Here is a 17559-nt window from a genome sequence, read left to right on the forward strand (position 1 = left end):
TAGCTAGTTTTGTAACCTTTACAGACTCACCTTCAAATGTGGTACACAGAATTTCCGTGTTTATTTCGGTAGAGTGATGCCGGGTACTGGCTCTCTGACAGGGAGACAGAGAACTCTTTAATGTATCGCCATGAGCGACAGTTACATGGCGACATGTGTCGGAAAACCAATTATTCCACTTACCGTGGCAATGTGGGTGGAATTGCAGTTAATATCCACCTGGCAACTGCCGTTGTCATTGTGTATTGGCCACAGATTAATCGCCTTTCAATGTAAATATAAATACGAAATTTCACCATCACCATAAGGTTTACTTCTGATGTACATTACAAAGATGTTCAATCAAAAGGATAGCATACTTTGCTCGGAAACAGTTTCTTGGTTTTGTGCATATAACACAAGGGCGTGCTGAGAAGTAATTACTTGAAATGTTTTTTTTTTTTAAACTCTTGAGCTTTCCGGTTAAACAACGTTAGTAACATTCTACATCTTTATTATACATATATGCAGCCCTCTGCTGCTAGAGGGATCCGATTTGTACCGTGTAACATAGCGGTGTGTGATGTAACTGTGTTCGTGCGTGACAAACAGCTCAGAAAACTGAAAGCATGAATTGGAAGAGTTGGTCCGCACGTGGAACACCCTCCTCTTCAGCATTACAACGCCGAACTACAGCCGAGCGCTGCGACGTCTGTAGCACTCCGATGCCGTTCGTTCACTGCCGTCGATTGACCTCCACACAGCCCCGACTTGGTCCGATCCGATTTTCATCTGTCTCCAAAACTTACAGAACACATTCGAGGACTTTTATAGTTCGAAGCCGTGCAAGCAGAGGTGAGGTTGAGGCTCTGTTAGCATAGTCAGATATTCTACTGTGACGGTATCGACAAAATCAACATTTCAAAAATGAGACTACGTAGACTCCGAGGGCTACAGCTTCAGTGCGCTGCAGCTGCAATTTGTTAACTCGTGTAAATACTTCAGTGTATAAATTTGTAGCGGTATGAAATGGAACGATCACATAAGCACATTTGTAGGTAAAGCACGTGCGGTTCATTGGTACAATACAACATTACTTCCTGTCTTATTTTACGAACTTTTCGTAGGAATGTCGTAAATTTTAAATGTCTTAAATCCACCGAGTCATTATGTGTTCTAAAAATATCTTTTAACTCTTTTTCAACACATATGTATCTTTTACCTCTTTCACTGAAGAGGCTGACCAATGGATTATTTTTTTTTAATTTCAGGTATTGATTTTATTGCATTCTCCTTCAGCGTATTGATCAGAATTTGTAGGTTCAGATACCTTTGCTATGCGCACAGCATTCATGGTCCTGTGCATCGAATTGATGACGGTAGAAAGCTGACCGAAATCACCTCGAAATAAATTCTCTGAACGCAGATAACTTTGATACTGTTGTGTTAGGTATCGAGGTATTACCTAACTCAACTGAAGCCAAGTTAAGAGTGAATTTATTTCGAAATAATTTCGGTCGACTGTCTGTCTTCACCAATTCTACATTTCAGATGGTGTACTAGGATTTTCCATCTATTGATTGACTATATAGTCTACGAATTCATGATCTTTTCGCCACTGGGCATTTGATACGCTGTTACCATCCATTCATCATCAAGGCAGTCCGGTGAAAGATGTGCTCTACAGCATACATGCGGCAAGACAATCGAACTACTTCTTCATCCCTGTATTTCTCCACTAATCCCAGTTCTTGTATGTCTTCCAGAGGCATTGCTTGAAATGAAAATTACAACTGGAAATAGATGGCTCGGAGAACACTGTTTCCATAGCTTAATAGCCTTTTTCCAACTACACGGACCAGTGACATTATCATCATCACCGCCTGTGCCCGACGTCAATGTGCAATAACCACTCACAGACAGCGGGTGGCAGCTCTAGCAGTGTAGGGTATGCGTAATGCGGAAACTCAACGATTTATGTGACATCCAAAAGCACGTGATGATTGCCTTTCGGGCCACGGGTGGATGCATTTTCGAAACGGCAAAGTTCGTAAAATGTTGGCGTGTTGCCATATTTAAAGCGCACCGTGCATGGCGCTGTCCAGAACCGACGCTGAGGCCGTTGTGGTGCCCCACGGGCCACAGATGACAGGAGTTAAAGAAGGCCGCAGGTGAATAACGTGCAACTGTTGAGCAACTGACCACGCACGTGAACCGAGGGGCTACTGACAGTGTCTCCTCAAAGACCACTCGGCGAAAAATGCTGCGTATGGGTCACCACAGCAGACGCCTGGTCCACACACCTATGCTGACTGCTGTTCACCGGCGACGAAGGCTGGAATTTCCACGCCAGTTCTGCGACTGGGCGTCCACTGCACGGTGACAAGCGGGCTTTTCAAGTGACAGTTAGACGTTGGCTTGTAGGGCGTAATTCACCTGAAAGTGAACACCCTGCAACAGTCGACGGCAGGGTTAAGACAGGAGGAAGGATCGTTATGGTCTCAGAAACGTTATCGTGACACTCCCGCCGTGACCTCGTCGTTCTGGAGGGGCACAGTGCATGAGCAGAAATATCCGTCGGAACCATTGCCACACCTACATGGAGTTTGTTTTCCCTCGGAACCTACCAGCAGAACAACTCAATCTCTGACACAGCTTGCAGTGTACGTGCGTGGTCTGAAAAGCACCAGGATGAGTTCGCTGTACTCCACCGACCACCCGGCTTCCCGGGCTTAACGGAATCGAGAATATGTGGGACCACCTAGCTCAGGCTCTTCGTGTCCTGGGTCCTCAACCGACAAACGTAGCGCAGCTGACTAAGGCACCGTCGTCGGCATGGCTCAGTACCTCACTGACTCCTGCACCTTTCTCAGTTGTCCGCGCTTCGCGTTAATTGTATCCTCCTACAGTGACTCAATGACGACACTCTCCCGTACACGACAACATCATCAACAGCCGCAGATTGCTGTTCACTTTGCCTGTCACATCATTTATGTCTATAGAGAATAACAGCTGTCTGTTACACTCCTGACGATACCCTTGTCTCTGATCAACGCTCGCCGTCGAGAACGTACTGGTATCTGTTGTAGTCTTTGAGCCACTCACATATCTGGGAACCTACTCCGTATGCTCATACGAGGCCCCTGGTTAACAGTCTGCAGTGGAGCACCGTGTGAAAGGCTTTTCTCAAATATAGGAGAGTGCAATCTGCTTGACACCCTTCTTCCGTGGTTCGCAGTATATAACGTGCGAAAAGGGCAAGCTGCGTTTCACACGAGCTTTCTAAGACCGTGCTAGATTTATGGACGTAAGCTTACCGGTGTCTAGGAAATTTATTATAATCAGAATCAGAATACGTTCTAGAATTCTGCAGAAAATCGATGTCAACGACACTGGTCTGTAATTTTGCACATCCTTTCTTTTCCTCATCTTGTACACGAGTGGCACCTGAGATTTTTTAAACTGCCTTACGTTGGACCCATTACAGGTGTAATATCCAGAAGGCAAATGTATATTGATCTCGTTATATACGAGTGCCACTTGCGGTTTTCCCAGTCGTTTGCGACATACTGCTAGGCAAGAGAAAGGCGATAAATGCAAGTGAAGTAAGTAAAACCGAAATTGTATTAACCTCCTCGCTGTCGCTGAATCCTTTCCACGCGATGCGTCCTTGAGCGGGTCAAAAAGGCAGCAATAAATGCTCTACAAATGAGGTTGACTTTTGAAGTTTTTCTTATGAGTTAATTACACTGCAGACAGCTTCCATTCTGCAAAATATCAGCAATATGAAAATGAAAATTAACGGAAGTCAAATCTGGACTGTAGGGACGATGACGTAGAGTTTCCCAACCCATTATGGTTTCTTTCGCCTTCCAGTGGTTTCTTGGATCAGCTGCGCTGTGTGTGGGCGAACATTGTTGTGTAATAATATCACGTCTTTTCTTTGACATTGGCGACCCTTTCCTCTCATCGCTGGCTTTACTTTGCTCATCAGTATGTGTGAGTGGTCAGCGCTGCATCCTGTACGCTGATCTTCCAAATAATCACCAAAATACGACAACTGTGGCATCCAGATGATGGCCAGCATCACTTTCCTCGCTGATGCTCGAGTTTTGAATTTCTTTCGCACAGGTGAGCTGGTGTGCTTCCATTTCACGCCTTGTCTTTTCGAGTCGGGTTCACCATTTTGAACGAAAGTGTCACCACACATTAAAATCTCGTTCAGATAAGGTTCGCCTTCACATTCATAGCACTCTTTGTTTCCTGGTGTTGTGTTGTGAATTCTTTCGGGACCCACGTTGGACTTGTTTTGGTGTACTTGAGCATGTCACTGACAACGTTACGAACTGTGCCACTACCTATTGCAGCTATTTTGCTATTCAGTTCTAATGCAACACGTCGGCCATCAGGAGTAATGTCGTCAGATTCGGCTTTAAGCGAAGGAGGAGACACTTCAATTGGCCGGCCACGGCGATTTTCATTCGTCACTGAAGTTCTATTGTTTTTGAACTGTCCTACGTATTTATCGAATCCACCTTCTGAAAGGGAAAACGCATCGCTGAACGTTGCTCAATTAATGTGGAAACTTCAACCGGACACGTCATTGTTAATTGCAACATTAAGGTTATAAATAAAACAATTATTTTTTGGCAGCCGCTCTCAGCGCATCTCAGTCGTGCCAACCTTAAGTCATGAAACTACAAAAATTCTTCCTACAAACTATTCGACTTCATCACTTTGCCTTTACAGGGGAAAGTCAGGAAGGAGTATGCACTTAGTATTTCATCGGTCATTTCAAGTTGATGAGAAAGTTAAAATAAACAGCCGGCCGCGGTGGTCTCGCGGTTCTAGGCGCGCAGTCCGGAACCATGCGACTGCTACGTTCGCAGCTTCGATTCCTGCCTCGGACATGGATGCGTGTGATGTCCTTAGGTTAGTTAGGTTTAAGTAGTTCCAAGTTCTAGGAGACTGATGACCACAGCAGTTGAGTCCCATAGTGCTCAGAGCCATTTGAACCATTTTTTTTTAAAATAAACAAATAGCAAACCATTGCTCATTTATTTAGGAACAACTTTTATCGGAGTAACTTTTAACCCAAACCTTAAATGTCATTATATATATGACACTGATCGTTCTTACTCGTAGCCGCATCGTCTGGTAAAAGTTCGCACTAACACCTATAACAAGAAAATGCACCATGACCTTCATAAAGTGTGCATTCTTCATGCCACTGTTGGGAGTAATTATCACACTTAATACAGTCTTCCGTGACAGACTCCTTTTAGTCTTCATCACACCTTGTTGTTGTTGTTGTTGTTGTTGTAGTCTTCAGTCCTGAGACTGGTTTGATGCAGCTCTCCATGCTAATCTATCGTGTGCAAGCTCCTTTATCTCCCAGTACCTTCTACAACCTACATCCTTCTGAATCTGCTTTGTGCATTCATCTCTTGGTCTCCCTCTACGATTTTTACCCTCCACGCTGCCCTCCAATGCTAAATTTGTGATCCCTTGATGCCTCAAAACATGTCCTACCAATCGATCCGTTCTTCTAGTCAGGTTGTGCCACAAACTTCTCTTCTCCCCAATCCTATTCAATACCTCCTCATTAGTTACATGATCTACCCATATAATCTTCAACATTCTTCTGTAGCACCACATTTTGAAAGCTTCTATTCTCTTCTTGTCCAAACTATTTATCGTCCATGTTTCACTTCCATACATGGCTACACTCCATACAAATACTTTCAGAAACGACTTCCTCACACTTAAATCTATACTCGATGTTAACAAATTTCTCTTCATCAGAAACGCTTTCCTTGCCATTGCCAGTCTACATTTTATATTCTCTCTGCTTCGTCCATCATCAGTTATTCTGATCCCCAAATAGTGTCTCATTTCCTAATCTAATTCCCTCAGCATCACCCGACTTAATTCCACTACATTCCATTATCCTCGTTTTGCTTTTTTTGATGTTCATCTTATATCCTCCTTTCAAGACACTGTCCATTCCGGTCAACTGCTCTTCCAAGTCCTTTCTGTCTCTGACAGAATTACAATGTCATCGGCGAACCTCAAAGTTTTTATTACTTCTCCATGGATTTTAATACCTACTCTGTATTTTTCTTTTGTTTCCTTTACTGCTTGCTCAATATACAGATTGAATAACGTCGGGAAGAGGCTACAACCCTGTCTCACTCCCTTCCCAACCACTGCTTCCCTTTCGTGTCCTATAACTGCCATCTGGTTTCTGTACAAATTGTAAATAGCCTTTCGCTCCCTGTATTTTACTCCTGCCACCTTTAGAATTTGAAAGAGAGTATTCCAGTCAACATTGTCAAAAGCATTCTCTAAGTCTACAAATGCTAGAAACGTAGGTTTGCCTTTCCTTAACCTTTCTTCTAAGATAAGTCGTAATGTCAGTATTGCCTCACGTGTTATCAACATTTCTACGGAATCCAAACTGATCTTCCCAGAGGTCGGCTTCTACAAGTTTTTCCACTCGTCTGTAAAGAATTCGCGTTAGTATTTTACAGCTGTGACTTATTAAACTGATTGTTCGGTAATTTTCACATCTGTCAACACCTGCTTTCTTTGGGATTGGAATTATTATATTCTTCTTGAAGTCTGAGGGTATTTCGCCTGTCTCGTACATCTTGCTCACCAGATGGTAGAGTTTTGTCAGGACTGGCTCTCCCAAGGCCGCCAGTAGTTCTAATGGAATGTTGTCTACTCCCGGGGCCTTGTTTCGACTTAGGTCTTTCAGTGCTCTGTCAAATTCTTCACGCAGTATCATATCTCCCATTTCATCTTCATCTACATCCTCTTCCATTTCCATTATATTGTCCTCAAGTACATCGCCCTTGTATAGACCCTCTATATACTCCTTCCACCTTTCTGCTTTCCCTTCTTTGCTTAGAACTGGCTTTCCATCTGAGCTCTTCATATGCATACAAGTGGATCTCATTTCTCCAAAGGTCTCTTTAATTTTCCTGTGGTCAGTATCTATCTTACCCCTACTGATATGCGCCTCTACATCCTTACATTTGTCCTCTAGCCATCCCTGCTTAGCCATTTTGCACTTCCTGTCGATCTCATTTTTGAGACGTTTGTATTTCTTTTTGCTTGCTTCATTTAATGCATTTTTATATTTTCTCCTTTCATCAATTAAATTCAGTATATCTTCTGTCACCCAAGGATTTCTACTAGCCCTCGTCTTTTTACCTACTTGATCGTCTGCTGCCTTCACTACTTCATCCCTCAAAGCTACCCATTCTTCTTCTACAGTATTACTTTTCCCCATTCCTGTCAATTGTTCCCTTATGCTCTCCTTGAAACTCTATACAACCTCTGGTTCTTTCAGTTTATCTAGGTCGCATCTCCTTAAATTCTCATCTTCTTTAAGTTTCTTCAGTTTTAATCTACAGTTCATAACCAATAGATTATGGTCAGTGTCCACATCTGCTCCTGGAAATGTCTTACAATTTAAAAACTTGTACCTAAATCTCTGTCTTACCATTATATAATCTGTCTGAAACCTGTCAGTATCTCCAGGCTTCTTCCATGTACACAACCTTCTTTTATGATTCTTGAACCAAGTGTTAGCTATGATTAAGTTATGCCCTGTGCAAAGTTCTACCAGACGGCTTCCTCCTCCATATCTTAGACCCAATCCATATTCACCTACTATGTTTCCTTCTCTCCCTTTTCCTACACTCGAATTCCAGTCACCCATGACTATTAAATTTTCGTCTCCCTTCACTACCTGAAAAATTTCTTTTATCTCATCATACATTTCTTCAATTTCTTCATCATCTACAGAGCTAGTTGGCATATAAACTTGTACTAATGTAGTAGGCATGGGCTTCGTGTCTATCTTGGCCACTATAATACGTTCAATATGCTGTTTGTAGTAGCTTGCACCCACTCCTAATTTTTATTCATTATTAAACCTACTCCTCCATTACCCCTATTTGATTTTGTATTTATAACCCTGTATTCACCTGACCAGAAGTCTTGTTCCTCCCGCCATCGAACTTCACTAATTCCCACTATATCTAACTTTAACCTATCCATTTCCCTTTTTAAATTTTCTAATCTACCTGCCTGATTAAGGGATCTGACATTGCACGCTCCGATCCGTAGAATGCCAGTTTTCTTTATCCTGATAACAACGTCCTCTTGAGTAGTCCCCACCCGGAGATCCGAATGGGGGACTATTTTACCTCCGGAATATTTTACCCAAGAGGACGCCATCATCATTTAACCAAACAGTAAAGCTGCATGCCCTCGGGAAAAATTACGGCTGTAGTTTCCCCTTGCTTACAGCCGTTCGCAGTGCCACAACAGCAAGGCCGTTTTGGTTAGTGTTACAAGGCCAGATCAGTCAATCCTCCAGACTGTTGCCCCTGCAACTACTGAAAAGGCTGCTGCCCCTTTTCAGGAACCACACGTTTGTCTGGCCTCTCAACAGATACCCCTCCATTGTGGTTGCACCTACGGTACGGCTATCTGTATTGTTGAGGTACGCAAGCCTCCCCAGCAATGGCGAGGTCCATGGTCCATGGTTCATGGGGGCATCACACCTTGGGCAGTTCAAAACATGAATAATAGACAATTGTGAAGATGATTAGATAAACCCTATGCCAGGCACTTAGATGTGATTTGCAGAATATCCCTCCTTGGATTGTGCCCTGGTTGTTGCTGAAGATGATGGCGCAGTTTAATCCAGATTATCCGTAGAGATTCTACGTTGTTCGTTAGTGATATTTTGTCCCTTCTTCGTTTAGTTTGTTTTTCTAACAATGCATTTTTGTACGTAGACTCAAACAGAATTTCGGATGTTTTTGCAGCTGGCTTTAGATGTTCGAAAACCTAAAATTGTGCAGTTCACAAAACGAAAGAACATAGTATCCTATGACTACAACATCAATAACTCTCATTTTCAATCGGTCAACTCACACAAATACCTCGGTGTAACCCATTGTAGGCCGGCCGCGTTGGTCGTGCGGTTCTAGGCAGTCCGGAACCGCGGGACTGCTACGGTCGCCGGTTCGAATCCTGCCTCGGGAATGGATGTGTGTGATGTCCTTAGGTTAGTTAGGTTTAAGTAGTTCTAAGTTCTAGGGGACTGATGACCTAAGATGTTAAGTCCCATAGTGCTCAGAGACCTTTGAACCATTTAACCCATTGTAAGGATACGAAATAGAAGCAGGACTGAATAAAACTCAAGACGCGTTCATAGGATTTGTAGACCTGGAAAAGCGTTCGACAATGTAAAATGGTGCAAGATCGAAGTTCTGAAGACAATAACTCTAGGCAGAGATGGGTAAAATATTCGTACAAGCCCCAAGAGGGAATATGAATGGAAGACCAAGAACGAAGTGCAAGGATTAAAAAGGGAGTAAGACTTTGATATAGTCATTCACCTCTACTGTTCAATCTACGCATCAAAGAAGAAACGAAGAAAATAAAAGAGAGGTTCAAGATTCAGACTGAAATACGGGGTGAAAGGATATCAGTGACAAGATTTGCTGATAATATTATCGTCCTCAGTGAAAGTGAATTACTACAGGATCTGATGAATGGAATATACAATATAATGAGTGTAGAATTTGGGGTGAGAGTAAATCAAAGACAAAAGTGATGAGATGAAGCATAAACGGGAGCAGCGAGAATCTTAACATTGGTGATAACGAAGTAGATGGTTCAAAATGGTTCAAATGGCTCTGAGAACTTTGGGACTTGACATCTGAGGTCATCAATTCCCTAGAATTTAGAACTACTTAAACCTAACTAAGGACACCACACACATCCATGCCCGAGGTAGGATTCGAACCTGCGACCGTAGCAGTCGCGCGGTTCCGGACTGAAGCGCCTAGAACCGCTCGCCCACCGTGGCCCTCGAAGTAGATGAAGTTAAGAAATTTTTCTACCGAGACAGTTAAATAAACCATGACGGACAGAGAAAGGAGGACGTAAAAAGCAGGCCACCAATGGCATTCTTGACCCACTTCCCGAGTGATCACCTTAAATGCTTCAGCTGTCTGAGCACACTTCACATCCAACCCAAATTCCTGACTAGTCACGCACTACAGATGGGTCCCTCATTACTTGCTGCTTCACGTTGATTCCCACAACAGATAAGAGTGCATCTGTACCAAGTGATCTTTGGGGACTACAAAAGACGTTGTGGGTATAACATGTTGATTTTTATTTTTTGACGGAAAATTGTTGCTTAGATTTCTCTCTTTAATTTTATGTATGTTTATTGCGGTTTGGATGCCTTTGAGTCTTTTCTTTTACTTTGAAATAATTAACTACACAAGTAATTTTTACAGGTTCCATGAGTACTTGTTCAGCTATAACAACATATTGCAGGGACTGTTTGCTCTAGATGGCGGGTGATTGATGTTGATCTGCAGTGAATATCCTGCTGCATTGGTTGGCTACATTGGTTGTTATGGTATCACTTCCTGTTTGCCATATAATGCATGGTATTCTTTCATGCCTCGTAAGGCGCATTACGTGTTTCACTGCATATATTTGGGCTTGTTACTCATTGAGTTGTGTTTCTCTCTTTGATATGACTCAACCAAAGCAAATATTTAAGAAGAGAAACCTGAGGAAACCTCCCGTTTTCGTTATTTGCTGTCGTAAGGACGTACTGCCAGAGCGTCACATTGGTCGCTTTTCTCTCTGAAACGATAACATTTATCGTCTGCAAACTTACGTTGCGTGTTGAGGTATGCGGTGACACTACGTGCAAAAAAATAGAAGCTTCTAAGTAGATGCAATCGGCAAGTAAGAAGTAGTTGAAGTCAAGTTTTAGCTATCGATATTTCAATTATTGACCGGTTTTGATGCGTTGCAGTTGACCGAGGACCTTAACATTTTGCATAAACCGAGGTCTGGCAGCCACATTGCACGAGAAAATGTGAAAAGTGTTAATATGTAGTAAAAACCTAAGAAATCCTCCAGTTTTCGTCATCTGCTTTCGAATCGACGTAATGCCAGATCGTCACATTGGTCGCTTTTGTCTCACAAACGTGTACATTTATCTTGTATATTGTAACAAATAAGCCCTCGGACACAAATATTAAGTCATGAGCGTCGTCTTCAGAATTAGACTAATTGTACTAAAACATTAGGTATATAGTACATTAATAAAATTACAGTTTGTACTGACTCGAAAAGATGCCGTACTTACAAGTCACATACTAAAAAAGATCTAAGCCGGAAAGCGACGTCATGAACACTTCTGAGATGGCGAGCCGCTAAGGGCTGCTCGTACTGTGAACAAGGGTTGCAACAAGACTGAAGTGTCCACTTTAGAAAGTGTGGGCAAGTACACGTGGTGTTGCTACGAGCGCCATCTAGTAGCCGCAGAAACAACTAGGCTACTGTACATTCAAAATTAGACACATGAAATTCTGATGCAGCTGATTCAGGCATAACGTAAGCATTAATAATAACAGGATGAAGTATATATTTATGTGCTTTAAATAGAGATACATTTTGTAACTTAAAAAACGTTAGTAATGACATACAAGGAAACAGCAAAGATGTGACAGGAAAACAACGTTTCGGTAAACTGCATGAGGAAATCTGAATCAAAGATCAAGCAATGGCTTTATACAGTCAAAAAAGTTTTTATTTCGCAGCTGCAGCTGTTCGTTGAGAATGAGGCCATCATGACGAGTGAGATGTTTGAAAATCTCCAATTCTTCTAAGACATCTAACCTACGCCCCTTCTTTTCGGTATGCAGAATATTGTTATCGCCTATGGCTTTAGGCACGTGTCCAGTATTTAAGAGATGATCGGCAAAGGATGAATTTAGGGGATGGTGCCGTTCTTTCTCGAAAGATGTTATTTATATCTGATGGTGAAAGCACGTCCGGTTAGCCCTATATAATAGGAGGAGCAGATATCGCAGATGAACGTAAAAAACGCCAGAACCTTCTGTAGGGGAGCGAATGGATTTCGAATTATGAATGAAGTTTCTCTTTAGATTATTATTAGTAGAGAAGGCAACATTGCAGTTGTATTTGTTGCGAAGTATGCACTGAATCTGATAGGAAATGGGTCGTATGAAAAGAATAGAACAACGTTTTTTTTGGGTTAATTTCAGTGCATGAGGTGTTGAGCATGGTAGTTATTGCAGTTTTCTTTTTAGGATATCGTCCACTCGTTAAACTTTTCTGTTGAAAGTGGTATGGAGGTGGCCCGGTAGACGGCAGAGTGAAAAAAGGTCATTTTTTGAGACTGCTATCTTACGTGGCGTGCTGCGGAATGCGGAGACACTACAAGCAACACAGTAGAACACAGTAGAAGCTTCTAAGTTGATGCAATCAAGTTTTAGCTATCGATTACTGAATAATTGGCCGGTTGTGGTGCCTTGGACACGACCGAGGATCTTAAGATTTTGCATGAACCGAGGTCTGGCAGCCACGTTGCACGAGAAAAAGTTAAAAGTGCTAATATGTAGTAAATCCACCCCACGTATATTACGATACCCGGTTATTTTTACTCATAAAAATTTGTCTGTAGTCTTGTACGAAATGTTTTCACAATTTTGGTTTGTTTTCTAGATGTATAGCAATTCGTTACGAAAGATGGAAGAGTTTGAATTTTACTTAGATCATTAATGTTCGATTTGCACTTACAGTTCTGCCCTGGCTGCACATTTTTCTGGGTTCGAAAAGGATGCCCTTAGCGTGAAATAACTTTGTCTTCACCACAGCATATTTACTTGACGTAAAATACGACGAAATACTCCTCCAATACAGTTTGATTGCCATCTCGTAACTGTTGGACCTGGTGGTCTAACGGCACAGTGCGTGGCTGCAAATCGAGAATCGCGGGATCTCGTGTTACGTGGCTGCCAGTCCTCAGTTCATGCAAAATCTTAAGGTCCTCGGTCATGTCCAAGGCACCAAATCGACCAATAATTCAATAATCGATAACTAAAACTATAAATGTAGCTCTTCTTACTGGGCGATTGCATCAACTTAGATGCTTCTTCTATGTTCTACTGTGCTGCTTGTATTGTCCCCACATACCGCAGCACGCGACAAGGGCTGGCAGACCATAAATGTAACCGTTTCAGAGAGAAATACGACCAATGTGACGATCTCGCGTTATATCGATTCGATGGTGAATGACGAAACACGGAGATTTTCTAAGGTTTTTACTACATATTAACACTTTTCACATTTTCTTGTGTTACGTGGGTACGAGTCCTCGGTTCATGCAAAATCTTAAGGTCCTCGGTCATGTCCAAGGCACCAAATCGACCAATAATTCAATAATCGATAACTAAAACTATAAATGTAGCTCTTCTTACTGGGCGATTGCATCAACTTAGATGCTTCTTCTGTGTTCTACTGTGCTGCTTGTATTGTCCCCACATATCGCAGCACGCGACAAGGGCTGGCAGACCATAAATGTAACCGTTTCAGAGAGAAATGCGACCAATGTGACGATCTCGCGTTGTATCGATTCGATGGTGAATGACGAAACACGGAGATTTCTAAGGTTTTTACTACATATTAACACTTTTCACATTTTCTTGTGTTACGTGGGTACGAGTCCTCGGTTCATGCAAAATCTTAAGGTCCTCGGTCATGTCCAAGGCACCAAATCGACCAATAATTCAATAATCGATAACTAAACCTATAAATGTAGCTCTTCTTACTAGGCGATTGCATCAACTTAGATGCTTCTTCTGTGTTCTACTGTGCTGCTTGTATTGTCCCCACATACCGCAGCACGCGACAAGGGCTGGCAGATCATAAATGTAACCGTTTCAGAGAGAAATGCGACCAATGTGACGATCTCGCGTTATATCGATTCGATGGTGAATGACGAAACACGGAGATTTTCTAAGGTTTTTACTACATATTAACACTTTTCACATTTTCTCGTGTTACGTGGGTACCAGTCCTCGGTTCATGCAAAATCTTAAGGTCCTCGGTCATGTACAAGGCACCAAACCGACCAATAATTCAATAATCGATAACTAAAACTATAATTGTAGCTCTTCTTACTGGGCGATTGCATCAACTTAGATGCTTCTCCTGTGTTCTACTGTGCTGCTTGTATTGTCCCCACATACCGCAGCACGCGACAAGGGCTGGCAGACCATAAATGTAACCGTTTCAGAGAGAAATGCGACCAATGTGACGATCTCGCGTTATATCGATTCGATGGTGAATGACGAAACACGGAGATTTTCTAAGGTTTTTACTACATATTAACACTTTTCACATTTTCTTGTGTTACGTGGCTGCCAGTCCTCGGTTCATGCAAAATCTTAAGGTACTCGGTCATGTCCAAGGCACCAAATCGACCAATAATTCAATAATCGATAACTAAAACTATAAATGTAGCTCTTCTTACTGTGCGATTGCATCAACTTAGATGCTTCTTCTGTGTTCTACTGTGCTGCTTGTATTGTCCCCACATACCGCAGCACGCGACAAGGGCTGGCAGACCATAAATGTAACCGTTTCAGAGAGAAATGCCACCAATGTGACGATCTCGCGTTATATCGATTCGATGGTGAATGACGAAACACGGAGATTTTCTAAGGTTTTTACTACATATTAACACTTTTCACATTTTCTTGTGCTACGTGGGTACCAGTCCTCGGTTCATGCAAAATCTTAAGGTCCTCGGTCATGTCCAAGGCACCAAATCGACCAATAATTCAATAATCGATAACTAAACCTATAAATGTAGCTCTTCTTACTGGGCGATTGCATCAACTTAGATGCTTCTTCTGTGCTCTACTGTGCTGCTTGTATTGTCCCCACATACCGCAGCACGCGACAAGGGCTGGCAGACCATAAATGTAACCGTTTCAGAGAGAAATGCGACCAATGTGACGGTCTCGCGTTATATCGATTCGATGGTGAATGACGAAACACGGAGATTTTCTAAGGTTTTTACTACATATTAACACTTTTCACATTTTCTCGTGTTACGTGGGTACCAGTCCTCGGTTCATGCAATATCTTAAGGTCCTCGGTCATGTCCAAGGCACCAAACCGACCAATAATTCAATAATCGATAACTAAAACTATAAATGTAGCTCTTCTTACTGGGCGACTGCATCAACTTAGATGCTTCTCCTGTGTTCTACTGTGGTGCTTGTATTGTTCCCACATACCGCAAGCACGCGACAAGGGCTGGCAGACCATAAATGTAACCGTTTCAGAGAGAAATGCGACCAATGTGACGATCTCGCGTTATATCGATTCGATGGTGAATGACGAAACACGGAGATTTTCTAAGGTTTTTACTACATATTAACACTTTTCACATTTTCTTGTGTTACGTGGGTACGAGTCCTCGGTTCATGCAAAATCTTAAGGTCCTCGGTCATGTCCAAGGCACCAAATCGACCAATAATTCAATAATCGATAACTAAACCTATAAATGTAGCTCTTCTTACTGGGCGATTGCATCAACTTAGATGCTTCTTCTGTGTTCTACTGTTCTGCTTGTATTGTCCCCACATACCGCAGCACGCGACCAGGGCTGGCAGACCATAAATGTAACCGTTTCAGAGAGAAATGCGACCAATGTGACGATCTCGCGTTATATCGATTCGATGGTGAATGACGAAACACGGAGATTTTCTAAGGTTTTTACTACATATTAACACTTTTCACATTTTCTCGTGTTACGTGGGTACCAGTCCTCGGTTCATGCAAAATCTTAAGGTCCTCGGTCATGTCCAAGGCACCAAACCGACCAATAATTCAATAATCGATAACTAAAACTATAATTGTAGCTCTTCTTACTGGGCGATTGCATCAACTTAGATGCTTCTCCTGTGTTCTACTGTGCTGCTTGTATTGTCCCCACATACCGCAGCACGCGACAAGGGCTGGCAGACCATAAATGTAACCGTTTCAGAGAGAAATGCGACCAATGTGACGATCTCGCGTTATATCGATTCGATGGTGAATGACGAAACACGGAGATTTTCTAAGGTTTTTACTACATATTAACACTTTTCACATTTTCTTGTGTTACGTGGCTGCCAGTCCTCGGTTCATGCAAAATTTTAAGGTCCTCGGTCATGTCCAAGGCACCAAATCGACCAATAATTCAATAATCGATAACTAAACCTATAAATGTAGCTCTTCTTACTGGGCGATTGCATCAACTTAGATGCTTCTTCTGTGTTCTACTGTGCTGCTTGTATTGTCCCCACATACCGCAGCACGCGACAAGGGCTGGCAGACCATAAATGTAACCGTTTCAGAGAGAAATGCGACGATCTCGCGTTATATCGATTCGATGGTGAATGACGAAACACGGAGATTTTCTAAGGTTTTTACTACATATTAAAACTTTTCACATTTTCTCGTGTTACGTGGGTGCCAGTCCTCGGTTCATGCAAAACCTTAAGGTCCTCGGTCATGGTCAAGGCACCAAATCGACCAATAATTCAATAATCGATAACTAAAACTATAAATGTAGCTCTTCCTACTAGGCGATTGCATCAACTTAGATGCTTCTTCTCTGTTCTACTGTGCTGCTTGTATTGTCCCCACATACCGCAGCACGCGACAAGGGCTGGCAGACCATAAATGTAACCTTTTCAGAGAGAAATGCGACCAATGTGACGATCTCGCGTTATATCGATTCGATGGTGAATGACGAAACACGGAGATTTTCTAAGGTTTTTACTACATATTAAAACTTTTCACATTTTCTCGTGTTACGTGGGTACCAGTCCTCGGTTCATGCAAAATCTTAAGGTCCTCGGTCATGTCCAAGGCACCAAACCGACCAATAATTCAATAATCGATAACTAAATCTATAAATGTAGCTCTTCTTACTGGGCGATTGCATCAACTTAGATGCTTCTCCTGTGTTCTACTGTGCTGCTTGTATTGTCCCCACATACCGCAGCACGCGACAAGGGCTGGCAGACCATAAATGTAACCGTTTCAGAGAGAAATGCGACCAATGTGACGACCTCGCGTTATATCGATTCGATGGTCAATGACGAAACACGGAGGTTTTCTAAGGTTTTTACTACATATTAACACTTTTCACATTTTCTCGTGTTACGTGGCTGCCAGTCCTCGGTTCATGCAAAATCTTAAGGTCCTCGGTCATGTCCAAGGCACCAAACCGACCAATAATTCAATAATCGATAACTAAAACTATAAATGTAGCTCTTCTTACTGGGCGATTGCATCAACTTAGATGCTTCTCCTGTGTTCTACTGTGCTGCTTGTATTGTCCCCACATACCGCAGCACGCGACAAGGGCTGGCAGACCATAAATGTAACCGTTTCAGAGAGAAATGCGACCAATGTGACGATCTCGCGTTATATCGATTCGATGGTGAATCACGAAACACGGAGATTTTCTAAGGTTTTTACTACATATTAACACATTTCACATTTTCTTGTGTTACGTGGGTACCAGTCCTCGGTTCATGCAAAATCATAAGGTCCTCGGTCATGTCCAAGGCACCAACCCGACCAATAATTCAATAATCGATAACTAAAACTATAAATGTAGCTCTTCTTACTGGGCGATTGCATCAACTTAGA

Source organism: Schistocerca nitens, chromosome 12 (genome assembly GCF_023898315.1).
Source record: "Schistocerca nitens isolate TAMUIC-IGC-003100 chromosome 12, iqSchNite1.1, whole genome shotgun sequence".
NCBI classification, from domain to species: Eukaryota; Metazoa; Arthropoda; class Insecta; order Orthoptera; family Acrididae; genus Schistocerca; species Schistocerca nitens.